The sequence below is a fragment of the Palaemon carinicauda genome, chromosome 4 (assembly GCF_036898095.1).
Source record: "Palaemon carinicauda isolate YSFRI2023 chromosome 4, ASM3689809v2, whole genome shotgun sequence".
In the NCBI taxonomy this organism is placed as follows: Eukaryota; Metazoa; Arthropoda; class Malacostraca; order Decapoda; family Palaemonidae; genus Palaemon; species Palaemon carinicauda.
This window is the reverse complement of record NC_090728.1, coordinates 31,442,953-31,460,468: the sequence shown is the minus strand read 5'-3', so window position 1 is coordinate 31,460,468 and position 17,516 is coordinate 31,442,953. Positions and strand designations below refer to the sequence as shown.

The 17,516-nt window shown below is 36.6% G+C and overlaps 1 pseudogene; it reads left to right on the top strand.

Moving 5' to 3' along the window:
- Positions 1 to 14,540: 14,540 nt before the first annotated feature.
- On the top strand, positions 14,541 to 17,144 carry LOC137639341 (uncharacterized; annotated as a pseudogene).
- Positions 17,145 to 17,516: the final 372 nt, after the last annotated feature.

Genomic DNA, 17,516 nt, shown 5'->3' with positions numbered 1-17,516 from the left:
GAATTTCAGATAAAAAAAAAAAAAAAAAAAAAAAAAAAAAAAAAAAAAAAAAAACCTTTAGGAGTTGACTATTTGGACCCATGAATGACATCTCAAGTCTGATCCGGTGTCTTAAAAAAAATATGCCTTGTCCAGGTTACTTCGTACGTTTGTCTGCGGTCATTCTCCTTACCCAATTTTATATAAATATTTTTTTTTTTTATGTCCATCCTACAGGTTATCCATATGCTCCACTTGTTTATTGAAATTACAAAATTACAGTTACAAGCATTATCTATATACACCCACCTATCGACCACACGCACACACACACACACACACACACGTACGTTTCTTGGCCTTACCCGTCATCTGGAAATTGGATTTCTGTAAGATGAAGTCTCCACCTATTTTTCTCCACTTAAACTCTCGTCCTATGATAAATTGTTTTGGAAATACCATGCCTAAGACCACACAGAAGAGCATAAGAACGATGGTCTTTTTGAACACAGCTAATCCATTGGGGGAAGCCTCCTCCCGTTGAATATACCACAGGAGTCTAGTCTAGGCTGGTGTTTTCCAAGGTTTATATATGTACATAACTAGACCTTGGTGTTTTCAAGACAAGGTAAAGGGCATCATAGTCAATTCATTTTAGCGTGGCAGATTTGCACAGACTTGCACTGGTGCCCTTTTAGCTCTGAAAAGTTTCCAAATAGATCAGAAGTATTTCTGTCCGAATACCATCATTCTTTTCAAATAATTACCAAGTAAAGTTAAGCTAGGCTTATTTAATAACTAAAATTTCTCCCTCAGATAATAAGTTTTGTCAATAAATAATCTTAACGAATAGATATATTATAAAGTATCGGGATGGTAAATCTAGATTTAATAACACCAACAGCCCAAGTCAACGCCAGGAGCTTGTTTTCGGATGTACGTTGCATAATTTTGTAACTTTTCACATATTTTAACACAAATTGGGAAAAATTTCTCTAAGCATAAGAAAAACCTGTTATTATAAACTTTCTTTGAATACCAGAATCTACTAAAAACGTGGAATTAATAAAACTTGCTGATGGTGAAAATAGCGGTTAGGTGGCTCCAGGCAAAAAGGAGCATTCTATACTGTTAAACGCCGAAGGGGGGATGGGAGGGAGGAGGGGTGATGATGCGATTGTAACTCGGCGGTGAAATTATGAATTAGTTTAATTGTGATTTTTATGCAATTTATGCAACACTACAGTATCCTAAAACCGAAATTATTGCTAATAATAAAATCTAAACCTTAAAAAAAAAAACTGATTTAAGTTTGTATGGAAAGGGATAAGCGAGACACGTCAGCTGAGATGGCGTACATCACTGATTAATTTAGCATGTGTATAAGCTACATATTTTACACAATAGGCCTACACAAGAATCTAAACCTTTACGAAAAAAAAAATAGCAAACCCCTTCTATACGGACTTACATCATAGGCCTATGATGTAAGTCCGTATAGGAAAGGGTTATCATTATTTTCATAAAGGTTTAGATTTTATTATAAGCCATATTTTCATTTTGAGTATACTGTAGGCTAGTGTTGCATAAATTACATAAAAATTTTCACCAATGGCGAATTTATTAATTCCATGTTTTTAGTAGATTGTGGTATTCAAAGAGAGTTTATTATAACAGGTTTTTCTTGTGCTTATTGTAATTTATCCTAATTTGTGTTAAGGGTTCTCTCCAGGTTGAGGAGGTGAATTTTCCCAATTGTTTATTTCTTTGCTAAAAGTCTTCCTTTTACCTATCAGAAGGCCGTGATATGTGTAGAATTCATCTCCAGCCTCTATAATGCCCCCCCCTGGTCATCAACGCCCCCCTTATGTTAATAGAAAAAATACGAAATATCATTAGTAATTTTCTAATTTTTATAGGTTACCCCTTTAAAACTGTTCAAATACGTTTTCTCATATCAGTGATATCAAAGAAAATGGGCTCAGGGGAGACTATGATTTTATATCCAATATTTTCGTCATCAGACAAAAATCGTAATTTCTCGTTTTTTCTTTTTCGGGAGAGGGGTGTATTTCTTTGCTTGTCCTGCTCTTATGCCTTAAGTAATATAATATTTAGATGTTTTAGGCCATTAAGTGACATAATACCTAGAAAAACACAGAAGGTTTTTTCCCTAAATCGAAATTTTAATTTTTGGTGAATATTTATTTTTAGGTATCCCTCCATCACCAGCCGGGGTTTCACTACCTAACCTCCTCGTTTTTTTCTTTCTGTGTGCTTATTTACTGTTCGATTTTGATAAAACTTGGTCTGCTTGTTCCATATGGATAAACAAACATAATGACAGAGCGAATTTCAATTCAAGACATTAGTTTCTCACTGGTCACCAAACAACTTTAGTCGCTAGCTCCAATTTTCACATTTTTATTCATAAAATCCTTTATTTTCCCTGTAGGATGATAAAACTTACAGAGGATATGCCTTATTATAGTGCTAATAATGCCTCAAAATTTCATTAGCCTGTCTTGATTAGTGTATTTTTGGCAAATATTTTTACAATTAGCTTTCTCTCAACCCGGAGACTACTTAAAATATGTGAAAAGTTACAAAATTATGCAGCGAGCTTCCGAAAACAAACTCCTGTCGTTGACTTCGGCGGCTGCTGTTATTGAAGTTATTGTTATTATTATTACTATCCAAGCTACAACCCTAATTGGAAAAGCAAGATGCTATAAGCCCAGGGGCTCCAATAGGGAAAAATAGCCCAGTGAGGAAAGGAAATAAGGAAATAAATAACTGAAGAGAACAAATTAACAATAAATCATTCTAAAAAAAAGTAATGTCAAAAGAGATATGTCATATATAAACTATTAACAACGTCAAAAACAAATATGTCATATATAAACTATAACAAGACTCATGTCCGCCTGGTCAACAGAAAAGCATTTGCTCCAACTTTGAACTTTTGAAGTTCTACTGATTCAACAACCCGATTAGGAAGATCATTCCACAACTTGGTAACAGCTGGAATAAAACTTCCAGAGTGCTGCATAGTATTGAGCCTCATAATGGAGAAGGCCTGGCTATTAGAATCAACTGCCTGCCTAGTATTACGAACAGGATAGAATTGTCCAGGGAGATCTGAATGTAAAGGATGGTCAGAGTTATGAAAAATCTTATGCAACAAGCATAATGAACTAATTGAACGACGGTGCCAGAGATTAATATCTAGATCAGGAATAAGAAATTTAATAGACCGTAAGTTTCTGTCCAACAAATTAAGATGAGAATCAGCAGCTGAAGACCAGACAGGAGAACAATACTCAAAACAAGGTAGAATAAAAGAATTAAAACACTTCTTCAGAATAGATTGATCAGCGAATATCTTAAAAGACTTTCTCAATAAGCCAATTTTTTGTGCAATTGAAGAAGACACAGACCTTATATGTTTCTCAAAAGTAAATTTGCTGTCAAGAATCACACCTAAGATTTTGAAAGAGTCATACAAATTTAAAGAAACATTATCAATACTGAGATCCGGATGTTGAGGAGCCACCGTCCTTGACCTACTTACAATCATACTTTGAGTTTTGTTAGGATTCAACTTCATACCCCATAATTTGCACCATACACTAATTTTAGCTAAATCTCTATTAAGGGATTCACCAACCCCAGACCTACATTCAGGGGATGGAATTGATGCAAAGAGAGTAGCATCATCTGCATATGCAACAAGCTTATTTTCTAGGCCAAACCACATGTCATGTGTATATAGTATGAAAAGTAATGGGCCAGGAACACTACCCTGTGGAACACCGGATATCACATTCCTATACTCACTATGGTGCCCATCAACAACAACTCTTTGAGATCTACTACTTAAAAAATCAATAATAATGCTAAGAAACGACCCACCCACTCCCAACTGTTTCAGTTTGAAAACAAGGGCCTCATGATTAACACGGTCAAAGGCAGCACTAAAATCAAGGCCAATCATACGAACTTCCCGACCACAATCAAGGGATTTCTGTATTGCATTGGAGATTGTAAGAAGGGCATCACATGCTCCAAGGCCTTTACGAAAACCAAATTGCAAACTAGGGAATAGATGATTACCTTCAGCAAACCTATTAAGACGTTTTGCCAGAAGACGTTCAAAAACTTTAGATAATATGGGAGTTATGGAAATTGGACGGTAATCAGTGGGACTTGAGCTACCACAAACACATTTACATAGAGGAGTAATATTACCAATTCTCCAACAAGTGCTAAAAGCTCCTCTTCTTGCTAACTTGCGCAAAATAACAGATAACTTTGGAGCTAAGAAATCTGCTGTCTTTATAAAAAACAAAGGAAAAATACCATTTGGGTCTACACCTCCATAAGCATCAAGGTCCATCAACAGAGCTTTAATCTCACGAGATCGAAAAGCTAAACTAGTTAGTTTAGCCTCAGGAAAACAGGAGTGAGGAAGTTCCAGTTTTTCATTACTCTGTTTACTGTCAAAAACATCAGCCAAAAGGGTTGCCTTTTCCTTTGGACAGTGAGTGACTGAGCCATCTGGTTTAAGTAAAGGAGGAACTGTTGCATCTACACCAAAGAGTGCAGATTTAAGGGTAGACCACCATTTATGTTCCTGAGTTGTACCAGAGAGGGTTTCTTTTATGATTAAATTGTACTCCTTTTCAGTTGAGGCATAAACTCTCTGAGCAAAAGCTCGAAGCAGAGTATAATTGTTCCAGGTCAAATCTGATCTGTTACCCTTCCAAAGGTGATAGGCCTCCTGCTTCTCCAAATAAGCACGTCTACAATCATCATTGAACCACGGTTTGTCCTTCATTCGGTACCTTAGCACACGAGAAGGGATACGCCTATCAATTATGTTGACTAGATTCTCATTCAAAGGGACAACAGGATCTAAACTATTATATAATTGTGACCAATTCAAGCACAAAAGATCATGCAAAATCCCATTCCAGTCTGCTAGGGATTTCATATAAATTTTACAGGAATATGATATATCAGGGACAGGCTGCTCAGTCTTCACTAATAATGAAATCAAGGCATGATCAGAAGTCCCGACTGGAGAACCAACCTTACTAGTTATAACGCCAGGGGAGTCAGTGTATACGAGGTCTAAGCAATTACCAGACCTGTGAGTAGCTTCATTTATGATTTGCTCACAGCCTGATTCAGAGGCAAAGTCTAAAGCTCTTAAGCCATGGCAATCGGTAGGAGAGATAGAACTTAACCACTACCTATGGTGAGCATTGAAATCACCAACAAAGACAAAAGAAGCCTTTCTATCATCTTCTTGTATCTTAGCCATAATGGTAAGAAGACAATCGAAGATAGAATCATCCATGTCTGGATTCTGGTGGGTAGATCGAACACAAATAAAAGTTGTTATGCCTGCCACAAACTTTTATTACCTGAATCTCATGACATCCACATTGATAGCAGGACTTATGAGAAGCAGGGTATTCGGTCCTAATATACACCGCCATTCCCCTGGCCCTAGGAATGGCATCACGTTTCAGCATTATTGGCTTCTTAAAACCAGTTATAAGGAGCTCAGATGAGTGCCTCAAATTAGAAACCAAAGTTTCTGAGCACAAAAGAATATCATACTGTCTGGACGCAACTGTAAGGTCTTGGATATTTGCATGAAGACCACGAATATTGCAATACAGAAGACGACATTGACGAAATCTAGGACGTACTGGTCACGGATTTCGCTCAATGTCTCCAGACAGCATAAGAATTAATAGAAATAAAAAAGAGACATCATACTTAAAAACTAGATTAACAAGAATTATAACAAAAACAATATGTACAGAATAATAAAAAAAAGTGATTGATGATACCCATAGACTATAGTAAAAAGTCGGAAAAACTGTTCAACATGGAGGAGCCGATACACCATGCAAGGCTAAATACCCTCCAGGATAGCTACTCCAACTGAAGGGAGGACAGTAAGGATGGTTTTGAGAAGAAAAAATCAGAAAAAGGAAAAGACAACCTCTTGATAAACCACCAGGCATCCATGGCCCTTCTATTACGCCTGCCCAACACACCATTTCAAAAAAACAAGAGGAAGAAAAAAAAATAATAAGATAGAATAGTGTGCCTTAGTGTACCCTCAAGCAAGAGAACTCTAACCCAAGACAGTGGAAGACCATGGTACAGAGGCTATGGCACTACCCGAGACTAGAGAACAATGGTTTAATTTTGGAGTGTCCTTCTCCTAGAAGAGCTGCTTACCATAGCTAAAGAGTCTCTTCTACCCTTACCAAGATGAAAGTACACCGAACAAATTGCAGTACAGTAACAAGTGAGCAAGTCCTGAACGCGGACATGGTCCTCGTAGAGGACATACCTCCGCCAAGGTGACCTAGAGCGCCATATGTCCTAGAATCATGAATTGATGTGACTTCGACTTTCAAGTAACGTTTGACCTTTAATTTAGCTTAACCATTCAATGGCCTTGGCAGTTACCTGACACTGAGGTTGAAGGACTTTTGACTGTTTGGCTTCAAGTGACCTTGATCTTCAAATGTACTTGACCTTCACGTGACCTTGACCTTCAGGTGACCTTGACCTTCACGTGACCTTGACCTTCAAGTGACCTGCTTGACTTTTGACCTTCAAGTGATCTTTGTTCATTTGCCACTGATACTTAATATGACATTGATATAATGCACCAATATGACCTTGACCTTTGACCTTTATAAATTTGAACATCACCCATGGGTTGCGCCTGGACTAGGACTTCCCTGTTGGCTTATGCAAAAGTCAGTGCTTTATTTCTGTCTCTTGATATGGCCACTTATGTCATAGTGACACCAGTGACCCCTGTGACCTTGACCTTGGGGTGACCTTGACCAAAATTTAATCAGTTCTTCCATACACATTGGGGAACTACTTGGCCAAGTTTGAAGTGATTCCGTGTAGAAATGTGGCCTCTACGTTGTCCACAGACAGACAGACAAACAGAGAAACAAACAAACAAACAAACCGAACCGAAAACATAACCTCCGCCGCTTGGCGGAGGTAATTAACCCCTTGGGTGAAGAAGTGTTAAGTATCTCATTGTTGTCAGATGTATGAGGAAAGACAAGAATATGTAAAGAATAGGCCAGACTATTCTGTGTAAGTGTAGGCAAAGAAAAAAATAAGCCGGGACTAGAGAGAGGGATCCAATGCATTACTGTCTGGCCAGTTAAAGGATCCAATACCACTCTCTAGTGGTAGTGTCTCAATGGGCGGCTGGTGCTCTGGCCAACCTACTAGACTTAGCATCACGATTCTTCATAATATATTTATTCGTTAACATTATCAATTGACAAAATCTATATCTGAGGGAGAAATTTAGGTCAGTAAATAAATTTCGATTTACATTACTTGGTGATTATTTGAAAAAAAAAAATGATGGTATTTGGACAAAAATACTTCCGATCAATCAGCTATTAGGCAACTTTTCCGAGATAAAAGGTCACCCCTGCGAGTCTGTGCAAATCTGCCTCGCTAAAATAAATTGACTATAGTCAGGGACACCCATGCTAGGTTGGTTTGCTGTGAATGATCAAACTAAAGTCTCTCCCCATCACCAATCCACAGTGGTCAGTGTGGCGATGAAAATTTGCCAAACCCAAGACCAGGTCCTTTAAGTATACTCGGAGAGGTTGGCTCATCACCAGCAAAATACGTTCTCTCTTCCCATGACGTCATGCTACGAGCAGTCTCCCTATTCGAGACCAAGGTCTATAGAATACAGTACTCTATATACCTTGTTCGAAACGGTCTTGGTCTCTCCTGACAACACTGACTCTTGACAGGTAGTCATAGTAACGCAATGCAAAGTTACCTATCCAAAACATGCTGAAGTTCTTATGGTATAAATATTTTTACTTTCTTGTACTTAAAGTACATATTTTCCTTATGACAGACCATACATCAAAGTTTCATGATAATCATGTAATTTTCGGAGTGATGTTTGACTTGACTAAAGGTAGGCCTATATAGACTTATTACTTGATCTCTGTCACGTTTATTAACTTCCAGCAGCCATGCCTTCAGTTTTTCCTGCATTTGGATGCCATAGTAATAGCAAAAAGATTATTATAGTGGATATTCGATATCTTGGTTTCCCAAAAGGATAATATCGAAAGTGAAATGGTGCATGCTTGCAAATGCGCAGACGATGTTAACTGGAACCATATTCTAATTTGTTCAGTCCATTTTAAAGCAGAGAACTATGCTGATGACGTTGGAAATTTACTTTTCAAATAAGGATAATAGCTGACCTTTTGTTACTGTGTAAAGAAAAGTCATTGGGACTGAATTAGTTATGTATTCCTTATTGGATATTCATTTATGTATTATTATTATTATTATTATTATTATTATTATTATTATTATTATTATTATTATTATTATTATTATTAACCAAGTTATAATCGTAATTGTAAATGCAAAATGTTAAAAGCCGAAGTGAACCTCCAACAGTAAAAAGAAACCCAGTGAAATTTTAAATTTCACATAACATTTCCTGGGCTGCCCTCTTGAGTCCTCGCTTTATGGCTCGTGCATATCTATCCTCTTCCTTTTCATATACACTGCTACCTGAAAAGACATTGTTGCATTTCAGATTTTATGAAATCACAACAACAATTCCTATACGTGAAGAACAAAAAAAAAAAGAAAAAAAAAACTGAATAGTTACTTTAGGGGGCAATAAACCGGAAAAAAACATGAACAGAAAAGTTTTTATTGAAAAACTCAATATTTCCAATCTTTTAACATTAAAAATGATATGGGAAACCTATTTAAGTGCTTACAATAGCTTGTTGAGGTGCTTTAAGAGATAGAGTTGTAACGGTTTAAAGAGTGGGCCTGACTCTTTCGAATGTATTCACCTCGGTAATAAAGTTTGTATTTGTATTTTTTTCCTACAATTGCTGGTTATGTCATCATGTCATGTATATCTGGCGGTTTTTGACAATTTTTTCCCTCTTAATAGAACCACTAATTGACCAAAGTCCACCATACAATAACCAATTACAGCCAGGGAAAATAGTAACATCTCGATTCCCTTGAAGAAGAGTTGTTGTAGTTTCGCTCCTGAAGGGATCTTTTATTTTTTGTTATTTACGCTTTCTTTGGCCATGTTTGTGTTTCTTTTTGGCATATACTGAGCAGTGGTAAAATTTAACAATGGAATCCGGCAAGTTCAGACAGCCACAGGGAAGTTCTGCAAGGAAGCAAGAAAAGTTACGGGGGAAAACGTGGTAAAAAGAGAATTTGTGATGCTATAAGAAAAGAAAGCAATAAAGAAGAGATAAAATCAAGAAAAAAAGGAAATTTCAGGAAGAAGAACGTACTATTGCTGAAGAGAGAGTGACTTACGGACCCGGAATGGCACCACCTCCATGGTGCTTTTTTTTTTTTTTTTGTGAGGAGTGCCATTAAAAGGCACCCACTACTGGACAAAAAAAAAAAAAAAAAAAAAAAAACTCTCCAATGATTTGATGCTCAGGACACCTCAGCAGTGAGGTAATTTTCCGGCAAAGGTGCAACAATGAAATCAAGACGAAAATTACAGTGGTGTCTAGGAGTAACCTCATGGTAAGTCGGAGACCATAATTAGTTAATATTTTTTGCAAAATGATTGATTAGCTGCCCGCGGTATCATTATATGTTGAAGAGTTTTATGCCTGGAAATTAAAATATCAAGAAAGAAATATCTTACAAGTATTTCCAAACTTAAATGTCAGTAGCCAAAAACTAGGTTTTGTTATTTAATTATTGATAAAAAAAAAAAATTCACATATTTACTTGAAACTTCTAATGGATGTTGATATTGGAATCAAATAAAAAAATCCTAAATTTCCGTGACATTCTGAGCAGGCATCTTGTGAGCATATTTCATTATATTTTTGGAAATACATTAAAACAAAAATATTCCGATATTTTCATTATGTTTAGGTACATCCATGACAAATTTCGTGTCTAACACAAATATAAAGCAAGTACGATATTTCTAGAATTTTTGTTTACTTTTATATATGACGTCACAGCGCTGTTATTTCATTATATCACGCCGACACGATATTTGGAATCATATTTAACATTATCCTCGAAAGTTTTAAAATATCAAATATTTTTCTTTATTTTTTACCGAATTTTATTCTACTTTTGGTTTGGCATCCCAGTAAAGAAAACTGTACAGAACTTTAATTTGATAGTTAATGTAATTTACATTTTGTAATCTAGGTGTTACAGACGGTAAAATATTTTAGGAAAATAGAGTCGAAGGGAAGAAATGTATCATGTAGGTTTTTGGAAAAGTGCTCAACCTGTAACTTATCAATAGGTAAAAAATAGGGGGGGGGGGGTTGGTGGCTGGCACATCCTCTTCCTTCAGTGCACGTTAAGGTACCCTGACACTTGCACGAATTTGTGGCACGCATTGTCACAACTCGAGTCGTGAACTGGCGTGAACTGGAGTGAACTCGTCGTGAACCTGTCGCGACATCGTGGCATGTCGTGACGAGAATTTTGAAATGTTCAAAATTTTGGTCACGACAAAATTTCGTGAACGCGGCGTGAACTATGCGCGAACTGTTCGTGAACTCGTCGGAACGATGCGGGAAGTGCGCAAACTATGCTAAAACTATGCATGAACTCGTCGTGCCAGTTCGTGTCAATGTGGACAGGTGAGCTGTGATTCTGAGGTAATTTTTTTTTTCTTTTATTTTCCAGTTCGTGCCACAAAATGTCACGACTTGCCACGACAAATTCGTGGCAAAAAGTCGTGCAAGTGTCAGCCTGGCATTAGTTATGAGTTTTTTTTTTTTTTTTTTTTTTTTTTTTTTTTTTTTAATTCCCATGAGTCGGTACTTTATGTTATCAGAATAGTCGTCTGCTTCAAAATAAACTGAACAAATTAGAGTATGCTATAGTCCATTTCTTTTATCGAGGCAGATTTGCACAGACTCGCAGCGGTGCCCTTTTAGCTCGGAAAAGTTTCCTGCTCTCTGATTGGTCAGAATTATCTCGTCCAACCAATCAGCGGTCAGGAAACTTTTCCGAGCTCAAAAGGGCACCGCTGCGAGTCGGTGCAAATCTGCATCGCTAAAAGAAATTGACTATAGTTACCATCGTCTGGGCGTTTGCATGCATGCGCCCTTTCTTCTTCGTTTTTTTTTTTTCTTCTTCTGGGAAACTAAAATATTGAATACCTTTATTCATGGTATTTTTTCTATTATGGCATCCAAATACAGCGCAAACAGAAGGCATGGCTGCTTGAAGTTAATACACTTGACCGAGATCAATTAATACCATGTATATCTGGTTAAGTCAAGCCTCGGCCACTGTCGCCGAAAATTGACGTCACCAAAGCTCCTCCCACATGCGCATAGCTCAATATATATATATATATATATATATATATATATATATATATATATATATATATATATAATAAATTATATATACATATATATACATATATATATATATACACACACACACATATATATATATATATATATATATATATATATATATATAATATATATACATATATATGCGTATATATATATATATATATATATATATATATACATATATATATGCGTATATATGCGTATATATATATATATATATATATATATATATATATACACATTATATATAAATAGGGATATATACATATATACACATATATGTATATATATATATATATATATATATATATATATATATATGTGTGTGTATATGTATATATATAATTATCAGTCTCATAACTACTTTTTTCAATATATAATGTAATCCTTAACCAGATAAAGTATATTTTTTTCCGTCAAACCCGTGATATCCTTACCCCTGTTATCTTTTATATTTCCTGCCATGTGTTTAAAGATCAAAAGTTTAAAGATTATTCCATTCATTTAAAAGTAAAAATAGCTTCAAGGTAAAAGGGGGCAATAAAGATAAATTTCTACATCCAATCTTCAAAATAATATCATATTTCATGTGATTCAGGCAAAGTATGGTATATATTAAAAACCCATCCTTGGTATAGAGTTATGCACTCTTAACGAGTGCTGCTGCTCTTCTAAATTTATAGGTGCTTAATGCACTCATGACAGTATTCCGTTCAGCACTCCCGAAAAAAAGAATTAGAAAACGTGTTGATTGAAAATGAAGAATCGGAGCTCTGGAGAGCCAAAGGATAAAACAACCAAACCTTGTTGCTGAGACATAATCCAAGTCCTAAATTTCTTAAAAGCTTTTTAGAGTATTTCCAAAATCAATTGCTTTAGAAGATTCTGAGAAAATATGGTTCACTTTTTCGTCTGTCTGGCAAAGAGAATTTCCTCTCTGTGTCCTTGATAATCTATAAATCTCACTTATGATAATAGAATAACTTAATTATCGCTTCAAGTAGATTCTTCAAGTTGAAGGGCGACGAAATGCAAGTGCAATTACTAATTCCACCCTTTTAAAGTAGATAATTTCCATGAGATTAGAATTGTCTGATTGAATTTTTTTTTTTTGAGGGTGGGGGCAGTTTGGTTTTGCATTTTTTCATTCATTTGAAATTTTGATAAATTTAAAAATGGTTATGGGACATTGTAAATTTGTAAAACTATCGTTAATTCCACAATGAAATTAAAAAAAAATTCGGCAAATAGATAAACGTAGTCCATATAGGATGAAATATGATTTTAAAAATTGCTGACGATACACGTATTTCCTTCAATTATTAGAGTATTGTAGAATTGCAGTTTTCATTAATGTGTTAAATTAACTGTGAAAGATGGAGATAAGTATGATGGATGTACTTTGACCAAAAAAGCACAAACATATGTAGAGAAAATGAAAAAATGCATTACCAATCACCATCGAACCATCTGAGTTCACTGGGAAAGGCAAACTTTTTAACAGCTGTTTCGTGTTGCTGCCCCAGTAAATTTGTCCTGTGTATTGTAAGCAATGCAAAAAAAAAAAAATGAAATAGATAAGAATATCACAACTGCAAAAACAAGAGTAGTCATGATAATAATAATAATAATAATAATAATAATAATAATAATAATGCACAAGCAACAATAACAATAATTTCTCCGTTCCATAAAGTACCGTTCGGAACCTGCAAATTATTATTCAGTGATAAACCAATGGTTTTATTGACATTATTACAGACTTGCACCAGCAGTTGCAGGTTACGTTACTCGACGAGAACATTTTGCAGTCAAGGACTGGTAACGTGCATAAATAGGTAGTAGGTTGGCCAGGGCACCAGCCGGCCGTTGAAATACTTTGACTGGCCAGACAGTACTACATTGGATCCTTCTCTCTGGTTACGGTTCTTTCTCTTTGCCTACACATATGCCGAATAGTCTGGCCTATTCTTTACACATTTTCCTCTGTCCTCATACACCTGACAACACTGAGATTACTAAACAATTCTTCTTCGTTCAAGGGGTTAACTACTGCACTGTATTTGTTCAGTGGCTACTTTCCTCTTGGTAAGGGTAGAAGAGACTCTTTAGCTATGGTAAGCAGCTCTTCTAGGAGAAGGACACTCCAAAATCAAACCATTGTTCTCTAGTCTTGGGTGGTGCCTTAGCCTCTGTGCCATGGTCTTCCACTGTCTTGGGTTGGAGTTCTCTTGCTTGAGGGTGCACTCGAACGCACTATTCTATCTGATTTCTCTTCCTCTTGTGTTGTTAAGGTTTTTATAGTTTTTATGGGAAATATTTATTTTAAAATATTTTAGTTTTCCTTGTTTCATTTCATCACTGGGTTATTTTCCCTGTTGGGGCCCCACAGTCGGCACCAATTCTTTTGAAAAGGAAAGCATCATGAAGAGGGAATTATGCTTAAATATACCTACGTAGAATTTTACACATGGATACATATATTGAGGAAAAGTAAAAAGTATTTTCATCCTTTTTATCTCAACTGCTGTTCTATGTTTACATGATTTTCATGTTTACCTGTTCTTTTTTTTCAAGTAAGGGTTTCCTTTGTAAAATTGTGCTCTTGCTGTACTCATTATATATTGATAATGTGTACCAATTATACTAAAGAATTCGGTACTTAGTTTACCAGTTTCACTTCTTAGTGGTGAACCTGATAATTAGATATCACGTGAAAGATTTTGAATTTCCAGTACATTATGGAGCCATTCCTTTCTCAAGGGAAAATGGAATAATATCTAGGGTTGTGGTGGCCGATGTGGTAACGTCCCTGACTGGTAAACGCTAGATTGGGATTCGAGTCCCACTCAAACTCGTTAGTTTCTTTGGTCGCTGCAACCTCGCCATCCTTGTGAGCCAAAGATGTGGAGTTTGGGGGAGCCTATAGGTCTATCTGCTGAGTCATCAGCAGTCATTGCCTAGTCCTCCTTGGTCCTATCTTAGGTAGAGAGGGGGCTTGGGTGCTGATCATATCTGTATATGGTCATCCTCTAGGTCATTGTCCTGCTCGATAGGGCAATGTCACTGTCCCTTGCCTCTGCCATTTATGAGCAGCATTGAAACTGTTAAATGTGTCTGAACTCTCATTGGATCACCCTTTCACCTACCTCCATCCACTACCCAGTACATTTGATTGGAGGTATATTAGAACTTCGAGAGTCAGTCAATGTCTTAATAGACGGAGGTACCAACTTCCATCAAGTCTTTCCGTCTTTCCTTTTGTAGCTATAATATATATATATATATATATATATATATATATATATATATATATATATATATATATATTCATTCAAACATATCCTAATTATATATATATATATATATATATATATATATATATATATATATATATATTTCATCTATACATCCTACTGCCCTTGTGGAGAATTAACTTTTGTTTTATTATTTTAGTTTTTTTTAGTCTTTGCCAAATTCTGAGAGAGAGAGAGAGAGAGAGAGAGAGAGAGAGAGAGAGAGAGAGAGAGAGAGAGAGAGAGAGAGAGAGAGGAGAGAGAGAGAGAGAGAGAGAGAGAGTGGGGGGGCAACAGGCGTCTATGTACCGTTCGCTGTTATGTGCCACCGGCTTCTATGTACCATCCCTGGCTGCTATGTACCATGCATGGCTGCTATGTACCTCAAATAGTAATAACACATAAGTACCTTATGTAAATTGTAATATTAAACTTTACAAAGTTAATATAAACCATTACAAAGTTATACCCAGAACGGTGGAGGACTCTGAACTCACTTAACTACCTAACAATATAGAAAAACAAAACAAAAAAACAAGCTAGCTGAGCAGTGGCTTAGCTAGCTTGTTGATGGCTGGAGGTGAACAGTTACTGAACTCAATGCCAGATAGAGTGGACAGAGGCACAAGGTTCGAAGCCCCACCATGGCTCCTTCGAGACTAGTGGATCTGCTCAGCATTTACTTCCTAACTCTAGTGCACGTGCACTTTCAGTCATCCTTTTTATACCACCATGGCATCAGCGGTTTGTTTCCCTTTGCTCAGGATGTGGATTGTGTGTTCGCCCTAGACAGGAAGCCCTTATCTGTGACGGATGCAATAAGTGGCGCCACCGCTTATGTGGTACAGAAATATTACAATCTGAGTACCGGAATATAAACAGATGATTGAAAGCTGGTCAGGTTTTCATGTGGTGTTGCCCAGACTGTCCTGACTGGATGGAAGTTTCAGGTACAATTATAATCATCTTTTTGTTTTCTTATCTCTTTCATAATTTTCTTTTTGTTTTCCTAAGCCCGTTGATAAGACCATGTAGCTGGCTTGGGTGTGTGTGTTGGGGGGGGGGGGTTCCTCACTTTCATTTGAATGCAACAACATATTCTGCGAGAAATAGCACTTGTAATTCACCATTTTACATTTACGTGGTTTCAGGTGCCGATGCCGATGCCGATGATCCTTCTGATGCCTTCCCGGTTGAACGCCTGCAACAATCAACAACACACCCAATGACTTCAATATCATACTTCCTATTGATAACATCACGCCAGTTGTAGAAACCTCATTAGTTAATGAAGCGTTACCGACAACTATTCTTGCAGACACTCCTGCGACCTTCAAAATTGTTTCCGGTGGAACAAGAAAAGGCAACTCTCTCCTCGCTGATTCATTGGGTTTTACGTACACCAGGAAGCGAGAGTCGTCTGTATCAGTAACATGGATATGCAGCTACCGTGGTAAAAAAAAAAAAAAAAAAAGTGCTATGCAACAATTTCACAGCAAGTAGGAACAATGAACTTCAAAAGTGGACACCACCAACACACATCCTGGGGATCCTGGTGCTGAACTCAAATCATCAACACGAGCTTTCGTTAAAAAGTCAGCTTTGGAATGCCCATTTGCATCATCTGGGGAAATAGTAAAGAAAGCACTCTCAAGCTGTGAAAATTCAGATGTTCCCTTACCAAATATAAACACTAGTCAGATGCACCAATCGCGCCAGAGAAGGACAACGTCCAAAACACTCTGATGATACCAGTTCTGAATTAAACAGAAATCATGTTCCCCAGGGCTTTTTTCATGTTCATCTATTTGAAAATGGGCAACGGCATCTCATATTTGCAACGTCTATTCAGTTGCAACACATGTCCAAGTCTAAAACCTGGTACGTGGACGGCACTTTTAAACTTGTCCGTACCCCTTTTGTTCAACTTTCAAGTATCCACCGTTTTATAAAGAAGGATGAAATTTTGAAACAGGTTCCATTATGCTTTGTCCTAATGTCAAGAAGGAAGAAAAAGGACTACGTAGCTGTCCTAAGAAAAATCACTGGGTTACCACCAATATCAGTTTGTGAGGTTGTTGTGGGAGTGTGCCTTCCCAAGGCTTCCATTCATGGCTGCTGGTTTCACTGGGCCTAAGCAGTGTACCGAAGAGTAAAAACACTAGGTCTACAAAATGCCTATATTAATTAATTCGCTGTAAGACAATTCATTCAGCAGTTAATGGCGCTGCCAAACTTACCTCCATCACATATAGAGCTAGCTTTTCGCCATATCACTAGCCAGCCACTTCCTGATCAGCGATTAAAAGATCTCATTACTTACTATAATAAAATATGGATCAGGAATGAGATGCATCCTCCACATTTTTGGAGCTGGTACAAACACCCTGTTCGGACTAACAACGGTGTAGAAGGGTAGCACCATGCGATTAACAGAGTAGCAAAAACCAATTCAATTAACATGTACTTCTTAATTTGTATTCTCCATGATGAAGCCAGTAGAATTCCCATCATTGTAAAACTAGTTAAACAAAAGAAAATGCACAGATACCAAAGGAAGCATGCTGTCATAAAAAAGCATATTGCCTTTGATGACCTCTGGATGAAATATGAGAACAAATTCATATCAACATCAGACTTTCTAAACCGCTGTGCCGAACTGATGGATCATGTAGAGGAATAAGAATGTATCAACAATGTGCAGCTTGGTGAATTTATTGCTTCACAACTTTTAATTATTGGATGCAATTTCAATATGTTTATGGTTTTGTTTTATCTCCTTGTGTGTTTT